Source organism: Mastomys coucha, unplaced genomic scaffold (genome assembly GCF_008632895.1).
Source record: "Mastomys coucha isolate ucsf_1 unplaced genomic scaffold, UCSF_Mcou_1 pScaffold22, whole genome shotgun sequence".
NCBI classification, from domain to species: Eukaryota; Metazoa; Chordata; class Mammalia; order Rodentia; family Muridae; genus Mastomys; species Mastomys coucha.
Window position 1 is genome coordinate 218,049,581 of NW_022196905.1, and position 12,122 is coordinate 218,061,702.

General features: G+C 45.7%; 1 non-coding gene and 1 pseudogene across 1 annotated transcript; one reads left to right on the plus strand and one right to left on the minus strand.

Moving 5' to 3' along the window:
* The first annotated feature begins 693 nt into the window (after positions 1 to 693).
* LOC116071767 lies at positions 694 to 836 on the plus strand. The gene has a single exon (XR_004111136.1). It is a non-coding gene; the product is annotated as a small nucleolar RNA SNORA48 (small nucleolar RNA).
* Positions 837 to 4,740: 3,904 nt separating this feature from the next.
* Positions 4,741 to 5,687, minus strand: LOC116067842 (annotated as a pseudogene).
* Positions 5,688 to 12,122: the final 6,435 nt, after the last annotated feature.

Sequence of the window (12,122 nt, forward strand, 5' to 3'; positions counted from 1 at the left end):
AGGGGAGGGGAGGAGAGGAGAGGAGGGAAGAGGATGGGACATGGCTGCTCCTAGGTGTGATGGAGGTAGGGTTATTATAGATATGTGGGAGAGCTTAGCCAGGAGCAAGCACATTTGGGGAATGGGGCAGGAACCAAGTACAGCACCGAGAAGAAGAGAAAGAGGGGCATAGAGACAGGAGGTAACCAAAATGTCTGGATTATATTTGAGGAGCCTTTGGGTGAAGGGCAGCCAAGCTGCTGGGCTGGAAAGTTCAGGGTAGAGAGTGGCTATGCCAGCCACACCCTGCTTTGATATGTTAAATAGGCACCCAGCCAGTTGTCCCAGGTTTGACACTTAACAAAGAGGTCTGGGGCTGGAATATGATGTGTGAATTGTGGTCTTAGGGCACCAGAGAAGAAGGATTCATCTTTCCATTCAAGCTATTCCATGTAAGCCACAAGTTGAGCACTATGTCAAAAATCTAACCAGCAAAATGGGGGCAGGAGACAGCACAGTGGGAAGGGCACTTGACTGATGACCAGAGTGTGATCTCTGGGGCCTACATAGAAGGAGAGAAGAGACTTTAACAAGTTGTCCTCTGACGTCCACATGTGTACTCTGACATACAAGTGACCTTCTTTAAAATAAATACATGTAATTTCTAAATAAATAAATAAGCAAACAAACAAACCAGACAACTTGCTAGCCCCTTACCCCTGGCAATGGGCAAAGAGATACCTTGTTGGTGGTGGTACTCTTGTATCAGTCAGGAACAGAGCAGATAGCAGTCCTCTGTTCATCCTAACTTGATTTGGCCTTGATGGCCAAAGGTGTCTTATGCCTAGGACTCAATCAAATCAAATTAAATCAAATCAAATCCAGGCAGCACAGGGCAGAAGGAGGAAGACTGGGACCTGTGGACCGCCATGCAACCCACAGACCTCTCTTCCAGCAAATGGCATAGGTGGGCCATAGACACCTGCTTGCTGCCACCAGCATGGATGTAGAGTGTCACCCAGCCACATGGCCAGCCTGCAGCACAAGCTACCACAACATGCAAGTATGTGGTGGTCAGACGGGAGAGAAAGAGAAGTGGAGCAGCTTGAGCATTTTATGAAGGAGATGGAACTCAAGGGTGAAGAGAGATAGCCTGTTATGAGTGGCCAGCCCTGTCACCTGGGGCCATGGTGAGGTCCTAGCCCCAGCTGCCATGTCTGAGTCCATGCCTATGCAGTAGCAGGGGTCATCCATAGCGCATACTACCACTAGAGAACATGAGGATGTCCCTGGTTGGGGAGGCAGCTGGGGAATCGCATGGACGTCCAGGGAATGTGCAGAACTGGCCCTGCCCCTCACAGACTGTAATGTTCTAGAGAGATGGCCCAATTTCTCATTGGAGGTAGCACTTGGGAGAGCTGGTTCCACGCCTCATCCAGGCAGCACAGTGTGACTATTCCTAGTGGCAGGGACAGGTGTGTGGGTGAGCCAGCCCCAAGTGCATGCGTGTGGAACAGCTGACCCTGTCACTTGTCTGCCATGGGGTGGTACTGGTTCAGAGGTCATTCCTCGCCCCCCACATACTGTCCCTTGACACCTCCAGCAGTCAGGAAAGCTGTCTACTGGGTCATGAGTTCAGGAGAGGTAGCTCTGCCCCTCACCAGCTGTAGACCTCAAGAGAGCAGGCCCTGCACCTTACCTGTACAGCACAGCAGAGCTGACCCTAGGGGACAGGGGCACAGGTGAGCCAGCTCTGAGGACCAGAGCTCAAGCAACTCATCTGCCATCTGGCATGAGGTGGTGTGTGCGTGGGGGTGATGCCTTCCCGCCTTGTCCCTCGACATCTGCAGCAGTTGGGAAAGCTGGCTCTGGGGTCATCAGAACTGGAGAGCTGTCCCTGCCACTCACCGGCCACAGCACTCCAGAGAGTGGGCCTTGCACCTTGCCTGGCTAGCACAGTAGTACTGTCCCTGATCAAGGGGGCCAACCCTGAGAACAGAGGAGGGAGAGCTAGCCCTGTCACTCATCTGCTGTGAGGTGGTATGGATACAGGGTGAGACCCTCCCCGCCTCCTACCCTTCACCACCTGCTGTAGTTGAAAGAAATGGCCCTGGAGCCTTGGGAACTGGTGATCTGGCCCTGTCCCTTGCTGGCTGCAGCACTCAGGAGAGCAGGCTCTGCACGTCTTCTGGGCAGCACAACCGTCTCCGTCACACTGAGATAGTTTATTGAGCATTCACCCAGGACTGATTGATCAGGGCCACAAACCAGACTAAGGAGCTGACTTAAACCCTGAACCAAGATCCTATATAGCTTTTAAATTTGAAATCCACAAACATCTATATTGGAGAAATATCAAGTTATTTCTCCAATTAGGATTTAGGGATAAGGAACTTCCTTAGGAACATGTCTTTGTGTCATGCTTACCCTGTTCTCACTGTGGTGGGGTGACTTGCTCTAACATTTATGTCCTAACTTGCCAACCAGGGTGCCAGTTACCCACATACATGTCTCCTTCTGCCAGGTAGGATGTCAGTTCCCAGGGAGGACTTGGGAACTTAAAACTTTATTTGATCCCCTACTCAAAATGGAAGTCTTATTGCAAATGGTTTCTTATATTGGTGTATGTGTCTCTCTTATGTTGGGGTCCATCCCAGGGGCAGTTTATAAAGGAAAAACCATAAAAGCTCATGCATAGGTGCAGGAAGTGCTGCTGGGCAGATGGTTTGGGTCCAAGTTTATTGTAGCTAACTATACAAAGCAGTTCTAACAGATCTCTACTGTGATTGGTTTCCAAGAACATCAATGCATAGAACAGAACATAATATGCAATCAACTTGTATGAGAAAGATTCCTAGTAACAGTAATATCAGCTGTTACGAGGCTGGCTAGACAGGCAGCAGCTACCCAGGCCTTGACACTCAGATACCACCCAGGCCCAGATCCAAACCTTTATCATCTGTGAATGGTTGAAACATGTGAAAGGTCCAATTCTGCTGTTCCAAAGCTGCAGGATCTCCATGACACACCACACCAACAGAATAACTGGGAGGAGCCAGAGTGAGGATCCAGTATTGATGGTGTCACAGAAGCCAGAGACCTGAACCAGACCAAGGACTCATTGCAAGGAACATTTGCAAGTGAAGATGTGTGGAGAGAAGGGTATACTGTGAGACACTACAGTTTCCACTAAAAGATGTTTCCTATACTTTAGTTTGTTGGTGGTGGTGGCGGTGGTAGTGGTGTTGGGGTGTGTGTGTACGTGTTTTTGGGGGGAGGCTGCAAGGACAAAGGACAGATATGAGGGGACAGAGAGTTAAGCAGAACTGGGGTGCATTATGTGAAACTCACAAAAAAAAACCCAAAAGTTGTTACTTTAAAAAAAACAAACAAAACTCTTAGTGTTCCACTGGGTGGTGGCACACACCTTTAATCCCAGCATTCAGGAGGCAGAGGCAGGCAGATCTCTAAGTTCAAGGCCAGCCTGGTCTACAGAGAGGGTTCCAGGATAGCCAGAGTTACTTAGAGAAACCCTGTCTTAAAAACTAAAAAAAAAAAAAAAAAAAAAAAAAAGCAAAAAGAGGCAGTGCTTCAAAATCCAAAACTTTCTGGGTGCTGAAATGATTCACAAGTGACTTTCACATCATAAAACTGTGCTTCATACTCAAAATGGTTGACTATGTTATTTACATTAGTTTTGGATTGTGTATATTAGGTACATAGGAAATGCTAATGGATTGCATGTTTAGTCTTGGGCTCCTTCATCCACATGTCTCATGGTGGCTCTGCAAATATTTCACAATCTGCAGAAAGGTGAAATTGTAAATACTTTGTCTCCAAGAGCTTCAGAAGAGGATACTCATTCTCCACATGCATAATTTGTATTTATACACACACACAAAAAGAAAACCCCGCTATGCTTGAGAAGCTGGTCTGCTCTGTGGGTGTCACCTGAGCACATAGCCAAGGTGAAATCAGGGCTCAGAAAACTGATGAGGATGTGACTGACTCGAGCTGCCCTGGAGGAGCAGGACGGAGCTCAGAGAGAACTAATAAGCCTGGCTGTCCTCAGGTTTCAACAAAATAAAGAACTGTCTTAAATACGAGCACTGGCTAAAATTAAACCTTGCTAAGACTACTGTACTCTTCCCCTACAAATGGATCTAGGAGTGCTCTAGGGACATTTGGAGGGCATTGTCCCCTGTATAAAACCAACCAAGTAGAATTAGATATTAAATTGAACATGAACTCATCAGCACTGTGGCTGACACTGAAGTGATTCTGTCTTGAACCCCCATACTCTTTCAATGTGTCTGTCCCAGAGCTCTGAATTTACTCGAATATCTGGGACTGTTTACGAACCTGTGACACTCCCCAAATGTCTATCCATTCTTCCCAGTGGGACCCTCTCTTTGGAGATCAGTGTCTCTTATTCATGCCATTGTCCCTGTAAGTGTTCTGGGAAATAATTTTCTGGAAGCTTGAGCCAACATCTCTTCTCCCCAGAGGATGCTAGAATCAACTTCATCAAAAGGCTCTAATACCACAGGACTAGTTCCCACCCATCTATCATGTGACCCCATTAATGCCACCCTTCCTGACCACCAAGGATTGTCTGAGTGTCCCAGGGCACATTCTAGCACTGATGTTGGTCACATACTTAGTGCCTTCAAAATGCCTCAAGAAATGTGTTCTCTAATATACAAAGTGCCTTTGCCCTTGACTCCCAACCAACAGGTCACAGGCTATCAGATGAATCTCCTAAGAGGTGATGCCACACAGCAGGGAGCCTGAGTAGGTACCAATGTTCAGATTCCCAGTTTTAGTATCCACCTGATATACTATTGTGCCTTATCAAAAAAAAAAAAAAAAAAGGTTTCTGTGCATCCAAAATCAGACCAAAGTAAAACTGCTGTGGTTGATGGGAGCTCCTAGGCTAGGGGCATGTGGGAACTCAGACAGGTAAGCCATGATTTTATTTGTGTATTTATAGTCACTGTTAGTGGCAAGAAACATTTTCCGTACTTCCTTCATCTAACTCAGAAGCGATGGCAACTTCCCATTTTTGACTGTATACTTCTCACGATTTTCAACTGTCTTTTCCTAAAGGGAGCCTTTGTAATGGACCCTATGCACCGTGTCTCTCATACCCTGGAGCATACTCCAGTAGGATATGAAGAGGTCCCCATCTTTAAATCCTATGTTACAACTGGTGTATCGGGGACAATTAGTAAGTAAAAACTTCTGCTAGGCACGCCAACAGGTGGATCTCTGGAAGATTGAAAAGTGTGTTCAGAATGTAAAACTGTTTTGTGCCATCTCCTAGGATAAATTTATTTGGATATTGCTCTCTAGTTTCTGGTCCTCTTATGAAGTTAAATCTGTGCACACAAAACAAGAGGTTTCCATAGGCATCAACTTTCAAAAAATTTCCATAGAATGGTCAAAGGCAAGCCCTCTGGTAAAAAATGTACAATCATATGCAAAGCTGAGCATCTCCTAAGGAGAGCCAATGGAAACTAATCTCTCCACAGTAAGCTCACAGCCAAGAGACTTGTACACAGCAAGGGTATAATCTATGTCAAAATCCATACACTTTAGTTTTTTTCATGGTAAACTTCAGGTCACAGACGTCTGGTGATAGGCTTTTTCACGTTATCGGGCACATCCACTGCATTCTGTAAGCCATCACTCCAGGGGGATGTCATGTCTTTGTATGATGAATTCGGCTCCACTGCATAGCAGCAGTCCTGGAGCACAACCACATTTGTTTCTTTGAGACAGGGATTCTCTACATAGCCCTCACTATGTAGACCAGGCTGTCCAGGAACTCACAGAGATCTATTTGCCTGTCTTCCAAGGGCTGGGATTGAAGACATGCGCCACCACCCCTGGCCTTAATAAAATTTTAAATAAGAGCCCTCCACTAGAATCATGTTAATTCAACATCTTGTGACTCAGGACTCACTCCAACTGAGAAAGACCAGAAGGACCCCCCTCTTCTTGTGGCGAGAAGTGAAGGACTACCCAAGCACTGTTAGCCGCTGTCAAGGACTGTTCAGTACTGTTAGAAATGCCAATACTGAGCCACGTTTCCCCTATTGCTTTCTGTGAATGATTGCCACTGTCAGGTGCTTGCTGTTTTATAAGCCCTCCCCATGTACCCGGCAGCCCCGTGCAGGGACCTGTCAGTCAGGCAGTGCCCTTACTATCAGCTGGTTGGAAGTCCTCATGGCAGCAGGACTGTTTGGGTTATTTTACAAGTACTCTGAGATCACCCCCAGCAGCCTCAGAAGTCATGTTCCAGCCATGACTAACCACTCCAGACAGCCTGGCAGCCTTGGGAAAGTAGAACAATTTATAAGTCAAGCCTGAGTGAACTTTGAATGACCTCACTCCTCCTGCAACTCTTCTTACTCAAGCCAGAGGGGAGCACTTCTCCATAGGCCAGTAGAAAGCCTGTGATTGGTGTGAGCAGTCTTTCATTTGCATGACTTACTGTGTTGTGATTGGTGCGGACACAGTTCCTTCTTTGCATAAAGGGCCATGCTATGATTGATATAAATATGTTTGTCACACCTGTTCCTGTTCATGTAACTAAACTGCTCATTTTAAAAACATATTTATATAATACTTTCCCTAAACTTTTGAGAAGTTTATATGTGCTGACAATGGATTTTAATTGCCTTCACACCCCATGCATCCCCTAACCTCTCCCAGGCCCACCTGCTTCCAAATGTATGTTTTTTTTGTTGTTGTTGTTCTAGCCAACTTATTCCAGTTTGTGCTACCCATGGATGTGGGGCCACTCTCTGAAGCATAGTTGACCTACCAGGGACCACATCCCTAAGGAAAACTGACTCTCCTTCTTCTAGAAGCCACCAATCCTCAGAAGTGCCTCAGCTGGGGTGAAGGCTTGTGAGCCTCTCCACCCACCATGATGAATATTGGCTGGCTTGGTCCTGTGCAGGTAGGTCTTGTATAGGCACCCACATCAGCTGTGAGTTCACGAGTTCAGCTGAGATCCTGTTCCATCCAGAAGACACTGTTGCTACTGGAACATTCGTGGAAAAATAATGGAAGTGTTTACTAAAATTCTCTCAAACAACGGATGAAGCTGCCCATCCCAAGGCTGGGAGGAAAATACTGAGTCACAAATAGGTCATGCCATGACATCCAATTCTGGTGCTGAGGTAACACCCTGCTACTTCCAGCCAAGGGTCAGACTGAACCTGAGACCTGGACTCCATGTACAAACTCCTTCACTCTGGCTCAGTGTGCCCCCAAGCAGTCAGGACCCTACTACCACCATCTGAGATTCCTGCCTGGCCTCCTCTGCCTCCCCTTGGCAAACTGGCTTTGCTTTGATAACACTCAGCCTTGTGAGTCCTCCCTTCCCCTCTCTTCTCTCTGAATGTTTCCTAAATCAAGACACAGTCCTTGTAGTTTGACAGGAGCATGTTGTCTGGTGTGTGTGAGTTCTGGGTGAGAGACTCTGCTCTCAGCTCCTGACAAGCAAGGTAATGAAGTCCTGCATCCGTCTACCCGTTGGTAAGTGGGGGAAATTCTGGCATCCTTCTCATATGACATCTAGGACTATTAGATAACAGGTGCCTAGACATCAATTAACATCATTCTCGGCACTTAATACATGTTCTGCTGGTATTTCTGAAGTGAATTCTATTTTTAGGAGTCATTATTCCAATAGAATTGAAGGTGATCTGCATAAGATGTAGTAGAACCTCTGATAAGCTAGTGTAGGGGTAAGGCTTTTTGGGGGGTAAAAGGAAAGATTTCTTTCCTGTCAGCACATACCTGGGGATATGACTGGACCTGCCTAGTGTGACTCTGTGGCATCTTGAGTTGCTCTGAAGTATAGTTTGAAGGACCAGGGTGCTGTAGCCATGCAGTGCTTACTCCTCTGTTTTCACTCTAGATTCTGGGCTGCAATCTTGTTGATAACCAAACACGTCTTTCCTTGAGCCCTTTATTCCTAGCCGATGTCTCATTCAGAAATGGTTCAGTTTGGTTTTGAGTTGGGCTCACTTCTCAGATATCTCATTGTCCAGTTCCCTCCCCAGCTAGAAGGAATTATGTCCTGAATCTGTCATCAGGGTCATTGGCATGAGGAAGCACAACTTTAGCACCTGCTACAGGACAAAGGACCAGCTCTCGAGGGCAAAGCAGACTGCAGCAGAAGTGTTTGAACAGCACCCAAAGGTCATAGTATGAGAATTCAGAAAACAACTCATTTCGGCAGTTTTTACTGAGTGTTAACTAGTTGTAAGGTATACTCGGAGATACACAACATAGCTTTAACATTCAAAGAAATATAACTAACTCACTCTTTAAGATGTGTGTGGCACAAGGTGGGGGCATATACACATGTATGCATATGCACATAGAGCCCAGAAGTTGACATTGGATCTATTCTGTGGCAGCTTTCCACCTTTCCTGGGAGGCAAGGTCTCTCAGTGACCCTGAAGCTCATTGGTGAGCTGGACTGACCAGAAGAGCCCAGGATGCTGCTTCTGCCTTGCAGCATTGGGGTTGCAATGCTGCAGCCACGCCTGGCTCTTCACGTGTGTGCTGGGTATCTTAACTCACGCTTATTCAGAGGGCACTGTCCCAACCATGCCATCTGCCTGCTACAGATAACGTTCAAAATGAATTCTGCAATTGATGGACGAACGAATACCAACCTCTACCCACGAGCCTCTGGGAATGTCAGTCCTGGTCTTTGTAGTGAGACAAGCCTTCTTCACAGGTCCTTCACTTAGTAACTGTGCTGTTCTGAGAAATGCTTCACAGCAGCAAGTCATGTGTCAGTTGGAAGTCCTCATGGCTCTAAGTAGTTGCGCCTCCTCCTTCAGGGATTCTGTATTGCAGAGGGGATAAAAAAGGAGGGTGTTTGAAAGAGATATGGTAAACATTTTGGTCGGGGAGAAAAAACCCAAGCAGAGCCAGTCATGGTGACACTTGCCTGTAATCCCAGCACTTTGGGAGGCTGAAGTGGGAAGATCCCAAGTTCAAGTTCAGCCTGGGCTACACCATGACACCTGCCTCAGAAAGTGGAAAAAAAAAAAGTCACCTAGTATTTACTAAATCTGTGACCTTTGGTAATAAGAAATAGAGTCTCTGGCAACAAAAAGGAAATATGATCATGAATAAATTGATGAGTGAAGAAATATATCTGTGACACAAATTTCTTATATCCTCATCTTTTTTGCCTGAGGCCAAATACAGAATGGCAACTTCCACAAACCTCCTTCATCATAAGAGTGTTTATTTTGTTGAAGGCTAGACAGAACTGAATGGAGTAATAAGGCTCCAGCGTGAGGCTGTCTATTTATCTAGGTAGGAGTCAGGTTGTGTTCACTGATGAATTCTGTAGCAGAAACAAAACTGTCCCCTGCCACTCTTGTCTTTATTGCCTCTGTTGTTTCTGAGACGTCTAAAATGAAACCCGAGGCACACACTTAAATCAGAAGTGACTCCCTGTCCCTCAGCATGGGATCTGTGTGCTTGGCTCCAACTGACAAGCGTGTGTAAATGTCTGAGACAGAGTATCAGGAAGAAAGACTCCTGAGCACCACTTTGTCCAAGAGTCTGTTTCAGCTGTTTAAGGTGGGACTGATGATTTGTGATCTCGTGATCTCGAACACAATGAGATCTGGACATCATTACTAATAGGTAATATGTCATTTCTGAGTCCTGTTTTAGAGTCTGGTTATATGTGGATGTATATTGAGCTCCTCAAGACAAAGTTGGAAGACTTTCAGGTTTTTGTTTTTGTTTTTGTTTTTGTTTTCACTAGATGTGGGGGACTTGGGTGGTGATACAGAAAAGCTCAGGCAGTGCAGCTGAGGCTTTGGTCTCTCGGCTCTGTCTGTGCATGAGGTAAGCCAACGTTAGACCAATGTCCACATTGGTCACCATTGGTGAGACCAACGTTCACATTGGTCACCATGGTGAGCTAAGTCAGTACTAATCTCCTAAAGACCTGGGTATGAGCAATGATGAAGCCTAGAGATGGACATGCACACAAGCCCCTCGGGAGGAGCTGAGGGCTTGTGAAGGAAGATAACGGAAGCAGTGTCCAAATGCAGCATTCTGAAGAAACATCAAAAAGATATCACCCCACTTAGTGTTGTAAGGAACCATCCAGAGCCTACAGGGATAAAAACTGAAGCATGGTGAGGCTGAGAAGGTGGCTTGGTGGGCAAAGTGCACAAACAGGAGAGCTGGGGTGAAGATCCTTGACATCTGCGCAGAAAGCTGGATGTGGCAGCATGTGACTGTAATCCCGGAGCTGGGGAGCAGAGACCTGAGGATCTGAACAGGGTTAAACTGGTCAGCCATTCTAGCCAGTGGAAGGTCTAGGTCCAGTGAGAGATTCTACCCACACAGGAAGGTAGAAAGCAATGGAGGAAGGGATCTGACATTGACCTCTGGCCTCCATAAGCTCCACCATAAATGCACGTACCTATACAGGAACACACACACACACACACACAAACACTCTCACATATCCTAAATAAATAAGTAAACACATAAACTAACTAACTTAATTAAATAAAGGTAAAAAAAATGGAACCTGTTATTGTTCTGGCATCTGTTCCCATTGGGGTCATCAGTTGGGAGTGACGCGGCTAATAAAGCCAACAAGAAAAGAATGGAGGTGGACAGGGTCCTTTTTAGAACTGTCCAGGAGAAAAGTATGCAATGAGACAAAGACATATATATATGAAAAATGGAAGAACTAGATTTTTTTTAAAAGCTGCGTCACTTCTAAAAGATGTCGAAAAAAATATCTTATATTTTAGCCAAGTAACTTTCAATCCACATTTTCTTTGCATATAAAAACTAGAAATGCTGGGGCAAGGGAGATGACTGAGAAGCTGAGGTCACTGCCTACTTTTCCAGAGGACTTGCTTTCAGTTCCCAGCACCCATATGGCAGCTCACATCCTATGTAACTCCAGTCCCAGGGTACCCAACCACCTTCTCCTGGCCTCTGCTGTTCATGTGGTACACAGACATGAACGCATACACATAACCTTTTAAAAATATAAGATCAGAAATCCTGATCTCAATGAGCAGATTCGCAAGCATCTTCCCTCTTCGGTGTGCCTGAGTGTTTTCTAGGCTATGAAGGAATCCTTCAAGAAAGGAGACTTCAGATATCCCAGAAATAAGTCTATTGAAACTTTGTCCCTTCTAGGTCTTCCAGAAGGAGATGACTGTAAACATGGAATTCACAATTCTAGCCAAACCCCTGAAGGCATGCATGGTGCTCAGGGAACAGTGCAGCATTTAGCAGGGCCTCCAAGATAAATGGCAATCTGCAAGGGCGGCAAGAGGTCCCTGCAGAGACTATTGATCCAGGCAATCACCTGGTATTCTACTGTGACCATTTATCAGGCCCACTTAGAACCTTCAGAGAAATGTCTTGACAATGATAGTTGTTCCATAGCCCTCACTGTTACTTTAAACCCTTAGGGGCAGTGGTTAGAATCACTGCTCGTAGGATGAAAACATTGGGGTGAATCAGACCATGACTAAGGGCATTAGGAAGTAGTCTGAGGAAACGATGTAGAAAGCCAAGTGTTATACACGGCCAAGTCTGAAAGCATAGTAAGTCAGCATTTACCTTGATTCCTCTTGCTTTTCCCTTCTGATACTGGGATGCAGATATGGTGGAGAAACATGGCTTCCTTAGTCCCACCACACCTAGACCATTACTTTACAATCCTAAGAGCAGATCAGGAGTACAATACAGTTCTAGGATTCCTAGTCCCCCTTTCTATTTGCACATTTCCACTTCTTTCGAGTCAATGTCTCAGAATCTGATTGTAAACATTCATCAGGAGAAGGTAGCCACCATCTGGAGCCTTGGACCCCGGAAGAGTTTAGAATGTACCAGAGAAGACAAGAAATAAGAGAAAAGCAATATGGAATTTATAACCCATTTGATGTCTCCAGGTGGTTAGCAAATGTGTTATTCTGACTCCAGAGGAATTATAGATCAAAGGGAAGTGAACTGCTGTGCACTCCAATTTCTTGAACAAGATGTGACTTGAAACTCTTAAGAGGGAGGAAGATTTAGCTGGTTAGAGAGGCTGGGAGGAGCAAGCTGCTTAG